At 45.0% G+C, this 19,585-nt stretch overlaps 1 protein-coding gene across 6 annotated transcripts in view; it reads left to right on the plus strand.

The window, feature by feature from the left end:
• The first annotated feature begins 16,965 nt into the window (after nucleotides 1-16,965).
• Tenm4 (teneurin transmembrane protein 4) overlaps nucleotides 16,966-19,585 on the plus strand; it is a 702,050-nt gene continuing 699,430 nt past the window's right edge. For 5 of the 6 annotated variants that reach the window (XM_031387401.1, XM_031387403.1, XM_031387408.1 and 2 more), the window contains exon 1: nucleotides 16,966-17,520. The gene's annotated coding sequence lies outside the window, so the exon portion shown is untranslated. Of the gene's footprint in view, nucleotides 17,521-18,897; nucleotides 19,210-19,585 lie in introns of those variants that run through there. The other variant, XM_031387402.1, reaches the window with a different exon arrangement.

Here is a 19,585-nt window from a genome sequence, read left to right on the forward strand (position 1 = left end):
GCAAGTTGTCTTCTTGCCTCCACGTGGACTCTGAACTGTACACACATGCACCCGGAACACGTACATGTGCACACACCCTATATGAATAAAATCATTTTTTAAAAGAAAGTGTCCTTCTCTGAGTCCATTACAGATTCATCTTGGCATAGGTAAGGTAGATGCACCTTCTCCATGTGAAATGTTTTCTTCACTTGCCTGCAGCGAGAACTTGATCCCCTACCCCAAACACAATAGACACTTTCCTGTATTCATTTCCCTGAATACAGTTTAAGACCTTTATAGTTTATTCTGTGTCTGGCCTCAGTTTCCCCATCTGTGGCGATCTATACTAGTTCATAGCTACTAGGACTGTCTGAGAGAATTTAAAGGATTCATTATATAAAAGGCATTTAAAAATAACACCCAATTTCCTGGTGAACACTGGCTCTTGCTGTTATTGTACAAATTAGTCATTTAAGCTTGAATGTTGTGTTTAATTCATATGCCTTCTTCTCTAGTTCATAAATTCTTGAATTTCAGGACCCTTCATTTATGCATCCGTTCACTCTAGCACTTGGCATAGGATTTGATCCTATAGTAGATTTTTGCCTCAGTTACTTTCCTGCTGCTATGATAAAATACTGTAACAAAAGCAACTTAAGGAAGGAGTGGCTTATCTTGGCTCACTATTCAAGATACAGTCCATTATGTCTGTCTTAGTTAGGGTTTTACTGCTGTGAACAGACACCATGACCAAGGCAACTCTTATACGGACAACATTTAATTGGTCCTGACTTACAGGTTCAGAGGTTCCATCCATTATCATCAAGGTGGGAGCATGGCAGCTTCCAGGCAGGTATTGTGCAAGAGGGGCTGAGAGGTCTACATCTTCAGCTGAAGGCTGCTAGCAGAATACTGACTTCCTGGTAGCTAGGACTAGGATATCAAAGCCCACACTCAAGTGACACACCTACTCCAACTATTAGTGTGCCTCCTAATAGTAGTACCACCTCCTGGGTCAAACATGTATAAGCCATCATAAAGTCCAAGAAGTCAAGGCTGCTGTATTGTGAAGTAGTTGGCTACACTATGTTTACAGAGAGCAGGGAATGTGTGTTCAGCTAGCTTAGCTTAGTTTTTATGATTCTGTCCAGCCCAAGATTTCCTCACCCATTTCCTGCCCACAATTAAACTAAGTCTATTTCAATCAGTGATCAGAACCAAGATAATCCACCACAGGCATACCCCCAGGTCCATTTCCCAGATTATTCTAGATTTTGTCAAGTATACCAGGAACATGAACCATCATAGTATCTAAGCAGTGTTCATTAAGAGAACATAAGAATAGTGAATCCCAACAAGTATAGTGCACAACTCTGTGTCTGCATCAAGAAAAGTTAAGTCAAAATATTCTAGAAACACAATTCATCCTCATCCCATATAATTGTGTTCCCTTTCTTGGTAAATAAAGGGAGAAAAGAAAGTGCATGTGTCTATCGGACAATCATTTGATATGCTCTTTGTATGAAAATGCTCTTCTATGTAAATGCATATGCTCCTTGGCTCAGTGGACAAGATAGAAAATAACTGCCATTTCTTTAGATATACCCATCATATTCTTTGAACAGGAGAACAATATCGTGTCTCTCTTACTTTAATTATGCCAAGCTGTATGCATGAGAGTCACATAACACAATGCAATCTTATTTTGCCAAGTGCCTTTCATCTGGAGCTACATCCCCAGCATTCAAGTTAAATAATAAATAATGCAGCACAAGCTGTTGGGGGAGGGGAAGAGGGGAATTAAATCATGAAAACAGAGGAGGAGAGCTGTGAGCACAAAGAACCTCTCATCAGATTTCAGAGGGCCTCTAACTCCCCATCCAGACTGGACTGTTGGGTGGTAGAATAGACAGAGGAATGGGAATGGAGATGCGATTTAGCAAATGGCTGAAACAATGGTTTTGATTTCATGGTAGTGGCATAGTTACACAACCCTTGTCATGCTGTCTTGGAGCTCCAGCTACACCATACAGGTTTTCACTCTGAAGGACGAGTCTCAACAGACAAAATGATGCAGCCCCACCTCCCTACCCGCATTGTCTGGGGATGATCTGAATGTCAGTGGGGTTCTGATGGGCACTGTGGCATCCACCCATGTCTGAAAGGGAAAGAGGGAGAGGACTGATGTTGCCTTATAGAGAAGGAACCTTTGTCGCTACTCACCGGCTGCCAGGTATTATCATAAGGGCTCCATAAGCTCTAGTTCAGGCTTGGTAAACTTTGGCCGGAACCAAATTTGTCTGTGGCCTGTCTTTATACAGCCCAAGAGCCAATAATGTATAATTTTTTAAAAATTAATTTTAAAATCAAGGATAAAAAAATATAGGAATCATTTGTAGTTTTAGGAGGTACTTTAGCTGGTAGAATGATTACCTAGCAAGATTGAAGCCCTGAGTTGGATCCCTAGAGTGGTAGAGGGAGGAGGATGAGAAGTTCAGGGCTATCTTTGTCTACTTAGGGAGCACTGGTATACATGAAACCTTACCTCAGAAGTCGAGGAGGAAGAGGAAGAAGAGGGAAAAAACTATGTGTGATTTGCAAGAAGGCTGCTGGATGCTACTCTAGCACATTAATGCAGCCTGTGCAATAACGTGAGCACTTATTATCCCCGCTGAATAATTTGGACACCGGGTCTTAGAAAGGCTAAGCACTTACCTGATACTCGTGCAGCTCATCCGTGTGACTGCGAGCCAGAGATCAGAAGCACAAATCCTTGCAGGACTTATGTTACGTGGGAAAACAAACCAAAACACCTAATGTGGACCCCGGAGGGCTGGGCCAATGTGGAGGGCACGCAGCCCATACAAAAGATGGCTGCAATCTCCTTGTGCATAGTGAGGCAATAAGCATAGGAGTGTAAAAGCCTCTTGAACATAATACATCTTTCCTTCAGATGTATTAAAAATAAAATAAATGGAGACTGGGAAGACAGTTCAGTCCATAAAATGCTTTCCACATGAGAGCCTCAAGACTTGAGTATGGTCCTTGAGAACTCAAATGAAAAACCCAGGCACAGAGAGCCATGGCAGAGAATCGGCCATAGATACATAACTGCATAGAGCTGCTGAGGTCACAGGTGAGGTCAAGTGCTTGCTTCACTTACCTGGAAGTCAGCTTGAGTTGAATTTGCTTTCAGAATGGTGATTTCTAAGAGAGTTGATCAAGTGGCCAAAGCAAGGTAAAGATGCCAGAGAGTAAATATTACCTATTTCTAGGTCATAGGCTGTAGATAGTAATGACAGACTTGCTTTCTCAAGGGGGCTTTTGAGAACCAGGGTACAGAAAGGGCTGTGTGAGGTTTAAGTGACCCCTGAGTGCGAGAGCCATTTGCACATTTCTACGTAGGGAACGCAGCATAGCCTTGCTGGGTGCTACAGGGAAACAGTTCCTTGCTTTGAGAGATTTGTTTTAATTATTACGGTGTGTGTGTATGTGTGTGTGTGTGTGTGTGTGTGTGCGTGCACTTGCCACTGTGCACAAGTGGAAATCAGAAGACAACTTGTGGGAGTTGGTTCTTTCTGTCTTCCATGTGTGGCCCAAGCATCAAACTTAGGTCACCAGCCTTGACAACAAGCCCCTTTATCCATTGAACCATCTCTCCAGCCCTATACTTGGAGGTCTTGTATGCTCCAGCATACCTGCTTAGAATACCAGAGGGATGTATTCAGAGAAGGCACTAGAATCAGTATGGACAGTGAATGGTGAGGATACCCTTGGATCAGCAAACAGTGAGGATCTTGCCCTCAGAACAGTGATAGGAGAGTGGTAGACCCATGCCAAGGACTCCAGAGCAAGGGCACAGTGAAGGCAAGAGTGCCCACATCCTTTATATGCACACAGGAAGGAGACAGAGAATATATCATGGTTCTTATGATCTCATTTGTACCTGAGGGAAACAAGATTGCATGCAATGGGGCATCCATAGAGATCGATACTCGAACTGTGGTCCTGGTGGTAGCAATCACAGGCATCGCCTGTTGGCTATGTAGACCCACACCTGGCCCACTGAGCCAGAATCTGTGCAATAACAAGATCCTCAGTGACTTGTGACAACATTCAAGTTTGAGAAGCTCTGCTCTTGGCTGTAGGAGAGTACTTACTCTGGGGTGAACTAGACACTCTGACCTTGTGACCTGCCATGTCTTTATTGTGTGATATTGACCTAAAGATTTAATTCCCTACACATCAACCTGTTCCTTTCTGGAACAAAATAGTAAAAGTATACATGCACAGATGCCTGGATGCTCAACTGAGATAATGTTAGAAGCTCCTTGACATACGCTAAGTTCCTGCTAAATATCAACTCTTGTCATAGCCGTCACTATCACCACTATTATCTTTTATAATTCATGGTTTTTCATTAAAATATTTATAAAGGAGGATCCTCTCATTCCATATAGGCCTCGTCATCTTTATCAATGACCCAGTAAGCTTTGCCACCAATATAGCCAGAAATTGTAATACTGCAAATATATGTGACTGGCATTTACAGATATTCTTCAAAGAAGTAGGAATTAAGATTACAGGCAAGACATCACCCTGGTGGTTCTCACAACTATAATACAGACATATTTATCTGCACTGTAATGTGGAGGACAATCAAGACCTCCAACTCACTCACAACCTGGGAATAGTCAAGGACAGAGCCATGGAGCCACTCAGAGAAGGGGTTCAAGGTTCTGGGGATAGCTGAGGGAAGTGTCAGCCTTAGTCTCCTGCAGCTCATGGAGGTTAAACACATCTTTAACTCCTGTTTCTTCTATAGTAACTACCAACACTACTCCACAGGAAAGAAATATTAAAAGAAGCACACAACCACAAAGGGAAAGAAACAGCCAAGAAGGGAGTAGCATTTTAGAACTACAGCTGGTGAGAGAGAACCAGTGACTCAGCAAGCGTGACTCAGCAAGCCTGCCAGTGTGGATCCTAAGCTCTCTGTAGGGAGAGCCTGCGGGTATCTGACTGTCACTGCAGAGCTGCAGGGATCTCTGGAAATAGGAAGCTTGAGGCACGTTTACCAGAGCTGGTCTGGGAAGAGTTGAAAGTGGACAGACTGATTGGCTGTCTCCAGCTTAACCTCTGTCCCACACACCTGGGTACCTAGCTGCTCAGCACAGTGCTCAAGACACTCTGGATTCCTGGGAAACTGGTCTAATAAAGGAAGGTACAATGTTCTGAGAAAAGAAACGAAAGGAAAGGAAAACGTTTTACAGTGGTCAGACCAGCTCTCCACTTCTCCCCGATGCTAGGCCTTTGGAAACCTTAGCAGCCGGTATCCTCCACCCTTGGAAGACACTGAAATACTACTTTCTAAAGAAACCAAGAAGCCTGTTACAGAGCTACCAAGGAAATTACCTGGCCAGAACATCCTATAGCGAAGCTCACCAACAGCAAATATTACTCTGGACTGTTGAACTGTCTCATGTTTCTGCTGTTGTTGATTGAGCATGTACATATCTAGACCATCCAAATATGAGCATAGTCACTAATTAATGAACAGGTAAAGACTGCTCTCATTCTCTCTCTCTTTCCATAAATCTGTATTAAAACCTTTTTTCTTACTAACCTCAAATTTAGTACAAGAAGAAAACACATTTAACACATTTATACCATACAGATACATATGCAAGCAACTCTAATTAAAATTGGTGGGTTATTTACAGAAAAAAAATGAAATGAAAGTAAGAGAAGTAAGTAAGGGGAAGGTTCCAGAATGAGTAGGGGTGGGTAAGATAGAATTGGGGTTGAATGTTGTCATCATACACTATATATGTGCATGAAATTGTGGAGACAACGATGAGAATAGCATCAATAGGAGTGCTCATAAGATACATTGTTAGCATCCTTAGAGCTGTAGCCTACATGCAATAAGGAGGATATTTAAAGAGAAGCATTCAAGCAACCAAAACAGGCTCCTGACAATTAAAAACACAGCAGCAGACGTGAAAATGTCAACAGAAGGGTTAGTAGGCAAAACTGACAAAAGTTTCCCAAAAGTAGAGCAGAAGACAAGAATAAGAAAGAGAAGATTTTAAAATGAGAAACCATCTATAAGTCCTAGTATTTGGATACATTGAATTTTGGAAACAAAGAAGAAAAAATTACCAAGGAAATAAAGCAAATTTTAGATGTTCTAAAGGTGAAAAATACAAATAAAAAGAACAAAAAACCCAAAAACCAGCAACAACCTAGCACAGTTGATGAAGTAAGGCCCGCGGCAAGCATCCTGTGACTTCTGAAATGGAAATCCAGAAAATGGGGACAGGAGAAATGGCTCCAAGTCTGGCCACCTGACATCAATTCCTGGGACCCACATGGTAGATGGAGAGAACTAACACCAGGAGGCTATACCCTGACCTCCACCCAGTCACTGTGAATGTACACACACAAACACATACTCACTCACTCCCTCAGAGAGAGGAAGGGAAAGAGAGAGAGAGAACAGTAAATAATGGTAATACTATTTTTTTAATACGGGAAACTGAAGTTCTCTTAAAACTTCCAGAGATGGGATAAGGTAAGAGAGTCACACTCATAAGACAAAATCCAGACAAAGAGACAAATACACCGGACTCCTTAACATAGAAGGCAAGAAGACAAGAAGCTCTCAACATCATGAGAATGACAGAGAAATTCTTTCCATCCAGAGTTCTAGGACCAGTTAAATCAGATATACAGGTTTCCATGTCCTGCTGCATGAAGAGTGAAACAAAGAAGAGAATGTGTGACCACAGAAGTCTAAGTGTAACCACTAACTAGAGAGCTATCAATATCCCCAGGAATAAGGTAAAGGAGATCCTAAAAGAGTGCCTGGCTGCAGGCCAGAACACAACCAGCCCACACTGGGGCTGTGGAGATGAAAAAGGAGAGAAGCAGAGAGAGAGAGAGAGAAGGAGAAAAAGACAGAGACCGAGACAGACAGAGAGAGAGAGACAGAGAGAGACAGAGAGAGAGACACAATGACAGAGAGAGAATGAGTTGAGGGGAGAGAGAATAAAGAAAAGAAATTAATAGATTATTTAATAGATGGGATATACCAGGAAGTTTTTAGCTTGGTGAAAAGTTGGGGGATCAAATAGTATCAATTCCCAAAATGTTGAACAATCATGAAAAAAAAAAGACACAACGGGAAAGACACAAAACTTAATACAAGAAAGTTATATGTGCACTATAACAGATGGCATGGCTTAACTGAGAATAATTTTAACAAAATCATAGTGATAAAAACAATGACACAAAGTATATTAGTACTTTCAGAAATTGAAAGCAATCAAGAAATTGCAAAGGTGGTGGGTTATTTAGAAATGTAGAAATACAAGTGGTTAGACACAGCTGTAACAAAAATTGTTGCCCTTAGGGAGAAAGGACATCAAGCAGGGTGAGATGGTGAATTATAGTGCAAGGGATTTCTGTTTTGCACCAGATCCATGCAGGATATTTAACTTCTAAAAACTATGCTCATGAATCACTTTGATAAAAGAAAAAGTCTGTGCCTGGTTTTTACTGGTCTTTCCTAGTTTAGATCCCAGCACTGCTATGAGGTGGCATCTTTCCCATCCCCTAGCCCCAGTCCCATTTTCCCACCCCATTGTGTGACAAACTTGAGGACAAGTATAACGGTTTCAGAGCCATGTCCATCCACATGCAGATTCTGTGAAAAGCAACACCAAGCCAGTGGCTGTTAGGCTGCTCAGCAGTGCTGGGCAGAAAGGAGCAGCTAGAGAGGCAGGGCAGACAATTCCTCCCTAGTCCTTGCAACTAGCTGGTGAAATAACAAAAGTTCCCAAGTTCCTCATGCTGCATGCACATACACTGAATTTGAACACCATTTATTTTATCCAAATTTCTCTCCAAAATTCAAGTATATCTGGAACCTTAATGGCCATTCACGCACTGCTGAAAATAGGTTACTTATGCACTTTTATAAATCTTGGCATTTATGTCTTTGGGTCCCATACTGAAGGAAGTTCTGGGACAACATCATAATTAAGAAAGAGTAACATAGATCTCTCCCTACAGTCAAACTATACAGTGATGACCACTGAAAACTAGTTTTATGCATGGGCTGGGACATTAGCCAACAAGTGGGCAGCACTGACTTCTACCTTGAGTTTATGATCTGTGCTACCTTTAAATCTCTTCTTGTTTGCCTTGAACTCATGAAGATCCAACTATCTCTGTCTTCAGACAGAGAAAGAAGAAGAAATGTGCCATCACACCTGGGCTAGTTTTCTGACTTATGAAACAATATTCCAATCCTATCTCACAAGATTGCAATGATCATGAAAGATAATAAATATTTTGCAAATAGTACAGCACCCAGCAGATGTCATAGACTATCATTATTCTACCCATGTGTAAGATGGGTAGTTTATAATATTGTAATTTATACCATCTGGTTTGTTTTTGTGATTTCTTAGTAATGTTTTTTTTCCTCATACCAAAATTATAAAATGGGCTCATTGTGGACATTTTGTAAATAATAAAAAGCAAAGAAAAAAATCTAAAATCTATGCTTATTTTCACTATCAAGATTATTACTACTAACCCATACTTCCCCCTTCTCTCTCTTTCTCTGTCTCTGTCTCTCTGTCTCTCTCTGTCTCTCTGTCTCTCTGTCTCTCTCTCTCTCTCTCTCTCTCTCTCTCTCTCTCTCTCTCTCACACACACACACACACACACACACACACACACCTTGCCTACTTTTGGGAGATGCCAAAGAGCCAACTACTGGTTTTAGAAATCTGGCAACTGAAAGGAAAAATATCAGAAATGTACCCTACCTTTTTAAGATAACCAAGGAGTTCATGAGAGGTCATTTCTCTTTATAGAAGTATTCTGCTAGAAAGTGAAGAGGGCATGATGGACGATCACCTCTTCACAACCTCCAGTGGAATGATGAATCTGGTCAATGAGCACCAAAGGCTGCTAACATCACAAAGACAGATGGAAGCACACTCTACCATCTATAAAGCAGTCCTGCCAAAAAAATTAACTCTCCACTGGGCCAAGCCTCTAGAATGAACTGCAAGTTTACAGGGAAGAAAAAAGAATATGTTAAAAGACCCCCAGAAGAGTATAATCAGTAACTAGATTATAGGACACTCTCTGGGATAAATCAGTAACAACTCATTTGCAAGAGAAGAGAAATAGATGGTAGGAAGCCTGTAGATCAAAAGGAACCCAGGAGACCTCTCAGTCAGTTGCAGCCTGTGGGATTCACTTGGATGGCTCCACAAACAAACAAACTAGGGAAGAAGACTGGTGAAACTGGGTGACTGGAAAGCTACTGTGTACTTTGATACTATTAATGAATTCCTGTTTTTGTTTTTTTTGTTTTTGTTTTTTTGTTTGTTTGTTTGTTTTTTTGTTTTTCCAAGACAGGGTTTCTCTGTGTATCCCTGGCTGTCCTGAAACTCCCTCTGTAGACCAGGCTGTCCTGGAACTCAGAAATCCACCTGCCTCTGCCTCCCCAGTGCTGGGATTAAAGGCATGCGCCACCACTGCCCAGCCGAATTCCTGTTGTTTTGAATATAAAACTTATTATTGTTAGGCACTGTTAAAATATCTCATATTTATAGTAATGGCTACTAAAACTTTTGCAGGCTAAAGGAAATAGTTTCTAGAATTTTCATTCAAATAACATGGGAGGGAGTAAATGGGAATCAATAATGAGACTGGATGTGAGCTCCTAATTATTGCTGCTAGGTGATGGGTATCATCAATGTACTCACTTTTCCTTTGCTGGAAATTCTCTATAATCCATTAGGGAAAAGTCACAAGACCAATCATCCCAAGTCCTTCACAGATTCATTAAATATTGTTCTTTGACAATATTCTACAGGTACAATATGGTCCATATTTGTTTTGTTTTGTTTGAATAACCAAAAACCTTACCTTCTCCTGAGTTGTTTAACAATCAACAAATATGAAAGTGATAATATAATTTACCTATTTAACATTTGGGGCCAACTGCTATGTGCTTTACCTTATGCTATTGACCTGACATTTGAATATTATCACAGTTACTGTGACCCCATGGTCATCTTCACAAAGTGTCACATATGGAGATGCTGAAACAGCATATAACTGTGTCAGTGTGTGTGTGTGTGTGTGTGTGTATGTTTAGATTTTCTGTACATAGGAAAGTGCTTGGAATAGATAGTGTTAGGTCCTATTATTGCAACTTGGAAGTAGCAACAGGATCTTCAAGAACCTAATGTGTGAACACTTGTAAAGTGCCTCGCTTTTACACCATAATGGCTCTGAAACTTGAGTGGAAGCCATTCTTGAAGCTTTTCTGTTTGCTGTTAGTACCCATCTTGGTTAACTCTACCACAGGCCCTGAACCAATACAGTTTTCAGAAAGGCCATGGAATTCTGGAAGTAGGGGATGAAGCTGATTTTGCAGACTATCAGCCCCAGCTCCTGACCTATACAAGTCAGACCTGTGTAGGTGGCAAGGAAGCCTGTGAAGCCAGTGGCAAGATATAGTGAGAGGGCAAGTGCAGGATGGAGGCCTTGGTTGAGCAGCATCCTTTGTGGAGAATATTACATGGCATCAAGCAGGCTGAAGAAATGGAAAGGCATTAGGATTCCTTTGAGGAAGCCCTGGGAACCAGAGGAGGTCAGCTGATGTAGCACCACTGCATGGTTGGGGGAGAGGGGAGAAAGTGGCTACTCAAAAGGAATGCTTCCTTCTGCTACAAAATTTTGCCAGCTAGACACCTTTGACCACGACAGATGCTGCCTTTTTCTGACCAGTGTTTTCCCTGCTGTCTGGGAGCAAATGTCAGTAGAAGGGCACAATCTGACATCAGAGGCATTACGTGCTCATCTGAAGCTCAGCCCCACTGCCTGAACTGCATGCCCTCAAGGGCAGATAGTATAGTGTTGGCATGAAAATGGACTGAATTAATGGAAAATCCCCAGCTTTCCCCGGTGTACACGTACAGAGACTCTCATGTGCTCTGCTGCTCCAGAACAGCAAGAGCTCACCTTCATTTATTCACATCACAAGAATTTATTTAACACCTACTTAGAGCCAGGCATTGTGTTGGGTTCTATAAAGCCCAACAGTACCTAAGACATAGTGTGGTTTGAAATAACTCATGCAACTTAAGGTCTTACACCTTCAAAACAAAACACATGTAAAAACAAGCGATTGCAATTCCACTGTGAGATATGCAATGAAGAACATAAACAGGGTGGTACCATGAAGAGCAATGTGTCAAGCTACCCTCAACAAGCTTACATAAACCATAAGTGGTACTTTACTCACTTAGCTACTAATATCACTAGTTCCATCCACTTAACCAATACAGTGTGGTGATCAGGTACAGTCTCTCCAAGCTGGAAACTACCTTTGGCATTTATTAGAACAGTCTTAGAATAGGACCTTCAGAAACTTGCTTTACTTCTCTGTTTTATTTTTAAATTACATGTATTTGTTGCCTATATGTGCACCACATGCATATGCATGACATGCCAGGATATTAGTGTGGACATCAAAGGATGTCTTAGTGAAAGTTCTTATTGCTGTGATAAACACACTATGACCAAAAGCAACTTAAGGAGAAAAGAGTGCATCACTGAAGAAGTCAGGGCGGGAACTCAAGGCAGGACTCTGGAGGCAGGAGCTGGAGCAAAGGCCATGGAGGAAAGCTGCTGGTTTGCTTGTTCCCGCTCTCTTGAAGAACTCAAAAACACCAGCCCAAGGCTGGCACCACCCACAAAGGGGCGGGCCCTCCCCATCAGTCACTAATTAAAAAAATGCTTTACAGCCTGCCTGCAGCCAGATCTTATGGAAGCGTTTTCTTCTCAGCTGAGGCTCCCTCTTCTCAGATGATTACAGCTTGCATTAAGTTGACATAGCACTAGCCAGCACCAATGACAATGTATGAGTGTTAGTTTGCTCCTTCTTTGTGGAACCCAGGGCTCAATCTCAGGTTGTCAGGTTTGGCAGCAAGTTCCTTTATCTGCTGAGCCTTTTACTAGTCCTTGCTTAACTTCCTCGCAGCTCAGTTTTCCCACAGATGTTGTGGAAATAGTGACAGTGTGGATTGCATGACCTGGAGCTACAACTGAAATGAGGTAACCCTCTTTGCTGGTTTTCAGAAGTGTTCAGGCCACGCTGGCTCTTCATATTAAGCTAAAGTATCTGTAAAAGCCAGATAGGCTGTAAGGAGTAGAGTGGAGGACAAGATCCAACCATTTCCCTAAAAGAGTATTTGTGATGATTCTAGGGCGTGTTCCCCTCACTTGCAGACAGTTTAAGTCGTCGTTTATTCCCAAATACCAGCGTCTCTTCCCATCAGGCAGAAAGACAGCTCACAAGTTAGATAGGCAGACAGCACTGAAATTGACTGAGTCAGCTTGCCAGAGAGTAGTCATTCCTTCCCCTCTTGCCTTTTACAAACGCGGTTGAGCCAGAAAAGGCAAAGAGCCTGAGTGGTCTTCGAACACTGACTGTTCATACGCTAAGGGGGCTGCGGGGCCAGCGGTGCGGTGGGCTCGGTGACTCCCGGCCTTTCCTCAGATAGCAAGAGGATCCCACAGATGACACATCAGGGAAGCTCCAGGCCATACCCAAGGACTTTCAGGAACCTTTCCGGTTCTCCTCAGCCTTTTACTACTGTTCAGCGTTCAGCTCCGACCATTTCTAGGTGGTGTCCCCTTCTCGGTCACAGGCTCTCCCTAAGGGTGGGTAAGGAATTGAAAGAATCTGCAGGTGTGGAGGCTGGGCAAAGGTGGAAGGACTCTGCATGTTAAATGCTGTGCTATTGTTATTCAGGTTAGGGGATGTCCTGGCTCTTCAGCTAAATATCTCAGTGGGTGGACACTCAAGGGGGGGGGGGGACGTTCTTGGGAGCTTTCTCCTTACATTAAGCTCCAGGAAGCCTGGGGACATATCCCGACCCTTCCCTTATCCTCTAATTGTGAAAGTCTGCTGGGGCCTCTCAGTGGGTATCTAAATCTTATGTAACCAGCTTGGCATTTAATGAAGTATCAGACAGACAGCAGGCACGAAGCATTGGCCATTCCCCCTCTGTGATCCCTTGCCTGGAATTCTCGCATCCAGCAACCCTTCTGTAGTAACTGCTGGTCTCCAAACAGAAGTTGTTTTTTTTTTTTTTTTTTCAAATAAATATGTTTCCTAATTAAAACTTGCCCTTTAAAGACTCACACGTTCTTGGCCCCACTCTATGTTTTCCTTTCCTTGTAACATATTACAGAATCAATAAGGGCAATGCAAATATCTTTAATATGTACAGCTCCAACGGCTCTAATAACGCATCTGCCTCCGCACAATCGCTGCCCTCTCCCCTCTCCAGCCCAGCTGATAATTTCTCCTGATTTGTTAAATGCCTTGGTATTTCGATGATAAAGCCTGGAAGGCACTTAGCTCTTCAGGGGAGTGGGCAGGGCATGTTGAAAAGGGACAAAGTGGATGGGGGAGGGTTCCAGCCATGTCTGTGTTTTTTATGACAGTTCTTTATAAATAAGGAACATTTATTATCTGAGTCAGAAAAAGTATAGAAACACAAAAAGAAAGAAAGAAAATATCTATTACTCATAACCCCACCATCCTCAGTCAAAAATCTGACCGTGTTTTTATGTTTCTTTCCTATTGTTCCCTGGATATTTTTGCTAGAGGATTTCAAAAATATAATTATCAACTTTGAATTGTTTTAAATTTTGCTTACGAAATAACAATATCTTAACGGAATGAAAAACTAGACAAAAATATACTTTGAGAGTATACATATAATATTCTAATGAAGGCTGTTCCCATCTTAGGTTTTACACTCTTTTAAGCTGCTTTTTGTCTTTTTATCTCTGTCTTCATTATTATAATGATGTAGGTCTCTTGTATATTGTACCATGTCTCAGCCTTTGGTGTAATACACTGAGTAGATCTTTTCTTTTCTTCCTTCCTTCCTTCTTTTTTTTCTTTTTTATGTCATTTGTTTTCTGGGGCCTAAGAGAGCCATGCAGAAGCATAAGCATGTGCGGTTAGCAACACAGTCGGACTATCACATGGTGACAGTGGACGTCATTTCCCCTCTAACACCTCTACTCCCCTCTGAATCCACTCCACACTCCAAGCAATCCTTCTATCTTCCACCAAACTGGAGGAAGATTGTTACCTTTAACTTCTAGCCCAGTCCTCTCTAGGTGGCCACCCAAACATGCTCACATCACAGTACAAGCCTACTGGCTTTCAAACCTCTTCATGACAACTGCCTTAGTTTACCTAACTCTCTCACTTGCTCCTGTCATTTGTCTTCTCAGACCACCCCATTCCTCCTTTTTTTCCCTCCCCTCTGCTTCCAAATCATCTTGTTTCAACTTTACTCAAGATCACATCCCTTCCAAGCTATGAACCATCAATAGCTTTCTCCCACGCTTGTTTCCTTCAGACCCCTTCCTTCATCTTCAACCATGCCTGCTGCTCTAAACTTGATCCAGTCATGGCCTGCAGCTTCCCTTGTGCTTGTATAGGCTCCTCATGCATTTATCAATGTCCTGTACTGTTCCAGGCTGAGAACACAGCCCCTCCCTCTTCACACTCCAGCCTGCCCTGAGAAGCAACTCCTGCAGGAAGCTTCCCCTTGACCCCTAAGCCAGGGTGGACAGACCAGGCTCACACTGCTCCATCCAGGCACCACGCCTTTTACACTGTCTCTCTTTTTAAAGGCAAGGATTGGCCCTGCTGCTTCTTTCTTTTTTGAACTTCTAAACACTTCAGCGGCATATTTATTTAAATGGGGGGCAGGGAGTCTCCTCTCTAGCCACCCAAACTAGAAATTAACATAGATGTATTATTATATGATATAAATTTTCTTTAACTTTTGCCGATTCCCCCACTAATGCTCTAGTAGGATTACACTTATTGTCATAACTAAGCTGTTGCTTTATCTGAGACTATCCTGGAGCCCTCTGTCAGGACTTTGCTGTCCTTGAATAGCATGCAGCACTTATGTGGAATGACCCTCAGTTTGGAGTTGTCCAACACATCTCAATGATTAGATTTGGGTTACTTATTTCTTGCAGAAATACCACAGAAATGGCATTATGTCCTTCACTGTGCACCACACCAGGGGGCATGTGATACCTGTCACTGTTCCTATGATGTCGACTTTAATGTTTTGATGAAGGTGGAGTATGACAGAATTTTCTGGTCTAAAGCTATTATTGTCTCCTTTGAAATATCTGCATCTTGTTCAGAAATACTTTGAGACTGAATATCTTGTTTCTCATCAATACCCACTGCTTTCAACAGCAAGTCTGTTTTCTTACCACTTGAAGAAGGTGCAGAAGCTGAAGGTAATTTCCCAAGTTTTCACTCTCAAGCATCCCTTATTATCCCCACCTCAGACCTCATGTTTTTAAAGTCTGTGAGTGCCACTGAAGAACAATCAATCCCCCCACCTCTGTGTGTGTGTGTGTGTGTGCAAGCACTCGTGCACGAGCATGCACGCATTTGCACATGTGTTCTTTTTTCTCATTATGTTTTTATGAGATATGTCTAGGACACTGAAGCCCAGAAGGCGGAAATGATTGGCTTCATACTTAAGCAGCCAGAGCCCCATTCCACACCTGCCAAAGACTAAATGGTCAACAGATACTTGTTGAAGGACAGAATGTGACTGCCATTCATGATGGTAGTCAGCATTTGATGTCTGTAGTGTGGACACATAGATGATAAATGCCACCCAAAGGCTTGACATTTTAGTTCGTCTCAAAGGCTTTGTCACTGGTCAGTGTTCACTCATCATGAGGATTTTAAAAATGGATTGGACTGATTATAAGGCAGCCTGCCTACACGGTCCCCATTTTTGCCTTTTTGCATGCTGAAGTGAAGCTATACTAAAGAGCCACCTAGTACCCCGAGTTTATATATAAACTGTGATGGCTGTGTAATGGGCACAGGGCCTCTAGAGGCAAAGTAGCCTCTTGCTGTTGTTTAAATAGCCTAGCTTTCCTTCCACATTGGAAAGGAAACTCATCACCTATCCATCCTAAAACACTTTTTATAAAGGTAGTGGAAGTTAGGAGAAGGAAATTACCTCTGAATACTTTCTGTGCACCTCAGTGCTTTCTGTTCATTGTTCTCTCTAATGAGGTGGCTAGAACCTGTTTTATAGGTTGAGGCCAGGCGAAGGGAGTATGAAGCAGGCGTCAGGAGGGAATTCCTTCAGTTTCTCCAAAAAGCCTCTTGAGTTCAAGCGGTCTCTCCATCAGAGACAAATGCCCTTCCTTTGGTAATGTGCTGGCAATTACGATCCAGACTCATGAAGGACAGAAATTTCTTGGACTGTATTCACTGTCGTCCCTCCTTTCTCCCAATGATTGCCACCACGACTCAGTAGCTGTTACCATGGTTTTGGGGAAGTAGTCCGAGGAAGGAAGGCCTTTCTTTAAGGCACCTTGCACGCCTAAGGAAGGGACTGTTAATTACCTCTGGCCGAGCTACAGCTGCAACTGGCAAAACCAACCCGAAAAAAGTGTTAGAGGTGTGGAAAAGCATTTCAAGGGGTTAGGCAAGAAGCGAGGCCGACGACTCCAAGAGATGCGCGAGAGAGGAGCCCGGGCTACACAACATACTAACACACAACTCGGGGGTGGGGATGAAAACAAAAAACAAGAGAGGAGGAAGTAGAGAAAAGTAGGGGCCGGGAAGAAGAAAGTTTCCGAAAGACTGTGAGAAAAGCGAGAAAGGAGGGTCAAAGAGGAATCGGAGAAAAATACTGAAGCGCTGTGAGAATTCCAGAAAGAAAATGAGATGAGGAAATGGAGAAAGCAGCTCAGAGAAAGGGAGGACGGAGATAAGGGAAGGCATGGCACTCAACAGAGATGGGTGAGTGGATAGGAGGCCGAGTGGCCACGGGAGACGGGGGTGCATCACCTGTGTGGCGCCCCCCGGTGCCGTGGTGCAGCCCTGTTCCAAGTGCGGCTCGGCCGGCCTCGTAGGATTGGCTCCCGCCTCCCATTCATGTAACCTGCGTGTGTGTGCGTGTGTGCGCGAGTGTGTCTCTCTCGCTAGCTCGCCCTGTGTGTAAGAGAGCGAGGGTGGGGGACGAAGGCAGGCAGGCGAGCAGGCAGGGAGGGGAAGAAGAGGAGGGAAGCTATTAAACACACACACTCACACACACCCGCGCGCGCACCCCCGCCCCAACCCCCCAGAAGCCTCGGGATTGCAGCTGTTACATGTGGGGCAGCAGTGCTGGCAGGAACGCCGGCCGGGAGCGTCCGGGAGCCGGAGCCCGGTGTGCGCGCGCGGCTGGAGGCTCGCTGGGGCTCCGCTCCCCGCGGGAGCTATTGTTGGTCTCGCCGGAGCTGAGCTCAGAACCCGGACCTGCTCCGTCTTGGGCGCCTCTATCCACTCGCGGAGCGGCGGAGCCAGCGGCGCTGTGCCTCGCCTCCCCGGCGTCCTCGTCCCCGCTTTCCCGGCGGTGGCAGCCTGCAGTCACGGTAAGGCGGCGTGATCAGCTCTACGGAAAAAGCGCCTTGGGGACCACGGCGGAGGCTCGCCAGCTCTGTCGCCCCTCTCTGCACTCGCAGGTCCGGGCAGCTCAAGCAGCTTGCTGAGGGCTCCTGGAGATGCTAGCCTGCTTCCCTGCTCCGCACTGGGGAGGGAGGGAGGAAAAGAAGGAGAGCGAGGCGTCCAGGTTGCCGGCAAGGCAAGGAGCCTGGAGCCCAGAGCCTCTGCCACCGCAGCCCCGGGAGTCCGCCGCGGACCGGAGCCTGGGAACCAGTGTTGGGGGAAAGCGGAGAGGTGGGAGCCGGCCCCAGACTCTGGACCGCGGGTGGGATGGAGGTTAGCTCGATCCAGGTTCGTGTGCTACGCCGGGCTCCCCATTCCCTGCCACGGCCCAGTCTCCCGCAGCCCCTCTGCAGACTCGCCCGCCCCAGACTCCCGGCGGGCGCTGGAGGAGCCCACGAGGCGGCGCCGGGCTCCCGCGCTGCAGCCTGCCCTGCGGGGCGAGAGCCGGCTGCAGCGGCCCCGGTGCGCGCTGCGGTTGGAGCCGGTAACCCGGGGACGCGACCTCCAAGCTGCACGCCCTCTGCCACCCGCTTGGCTCCTGCCGATACTCGCCGGCCGCGTCGTTTCTCGTTCGGTTTGTCTCGGAACGAGTTGAGGACTGCAGGCGCCGGGTGGACTCTCTTGGGGTGCAGGGCTGTGAGTGTGTGACTACTTGCACCTCCAGCTTCGGGAAATATGCTGTGTATTGAAATGTGATCTCTGGGCTCCTTAGTCATTTTCCTAGTGATTTAAAAATGCAGTCTTTGCATTGGAGAAGCGGAAGAAGGTGGTGTCTCGGGGGTGGAGGAGAGAGAGAGAGAAAGAGAGAGAGAGAGAGAGAGAGAGAGAGAGAGAGAGAGAGAGAGAGAGAGAGAGAGAGAGAGAGAGAGAGAGAGAGAGAGAGAGAGAGAGAGAGAGAGAGAGAGAGAGAGAGAGAGAGAGAGAGAGAGAGATAGATCACACGTAACCCAGGAATATCCCAATAACTACTGGTGAGGGGGAGGTGAAGGGTGGTTTGAATGGTCAGTGCTTCTTGGCGGGTCCGTAGGTGGGTTTCTCTGGCCACTGCCCTCTTCTTCTACGCCCTACCCCCCGCCTAGGCCAGGCTGGAAAGTACTAGAAATTCAATTGCGTGGTCTCTAACTTTGGAATTTGGTATCCTTTTCAGCAGGAGACGATAAGACGATTTCTGCACTTGAGTCTGTATGGATGAGAGTTTTACTCAGGTTAGATATAGAAACCACCTCAGACCTGCACCAGTACCCAGTCGCCACCTCCCCCCACCCCCTGCACACATACAACACAACCCTGGAGAGAAGGTTTGTACACACGCAGTTAACCGTAAGCCACCAACGCAGCTATAAGGACGCAGAGTCAGCCCGGGTTTTGCGGGAATCTGAGCGCGTTTGATAGCCCTGGTGATCACCCTGCTGCTTTTTAGAAGGCGCTGGTGGGGCATGCTTGCGATCCCCAGCGCCGGGGCCAGAGGGTGTCCATGTGCTGAGCTGTGCGGCCGTGCACGGATGCCGAACAGTATCGCGGGCAATTATATAAGCTGCCTCAGTGATCTCCCAGATCTGTATTGCAAGCACCCGGTTCTTGAAAGACAACCCTGAAAGTTTTACTGCTTGGGGACTGTAAGTACCTGGGAAACCCACTTGGGGAATGGGGAGCTGGGCACCTTGTACCGAGGTACCCACTTCAGAGAAGGGCTTTGGGTGCTAAAGCTCTGTCCCCAAGGAACCGGTTACGGAAGCAGGGACTGAGTGGGTGGAGATCCAAGATTAATCTGTGAAGAGAAGCGGGTCAGAACTCGGATTTCTTTGAGTCCGTAGAGCCCTGAGATTCAGGTGTTGGAGGTGTTGGGGGTGTTGGATGGCCTTCCAGGGACGTAGTTTTAGGAAAATCCGTGTTCTAGGCTCCCCCAAGACTCTTTTCTTGGCCCCTCCCTGTCTTTAAATCCAGCGTCCTTCACCTGTTTAGAAACCTGACTCCAGTCCCTTTTAGAAATGC

The sequence above is a fragment of the Mastomys coucha genome, unplaced genomic scaffold (genome assembly GCF_008632895.1).
Source record: "Mastomys coucha isolate ucsf_1 unplaced genomic scaffold, UCSF_Mcou_1 pScaffold21, whole genome shotgun sequence".
NCBI lineage: Eukaryota > Metazoa > Chordata > Mammalia > Rodentia > Muridae > Mastomys > Mastomys coucha.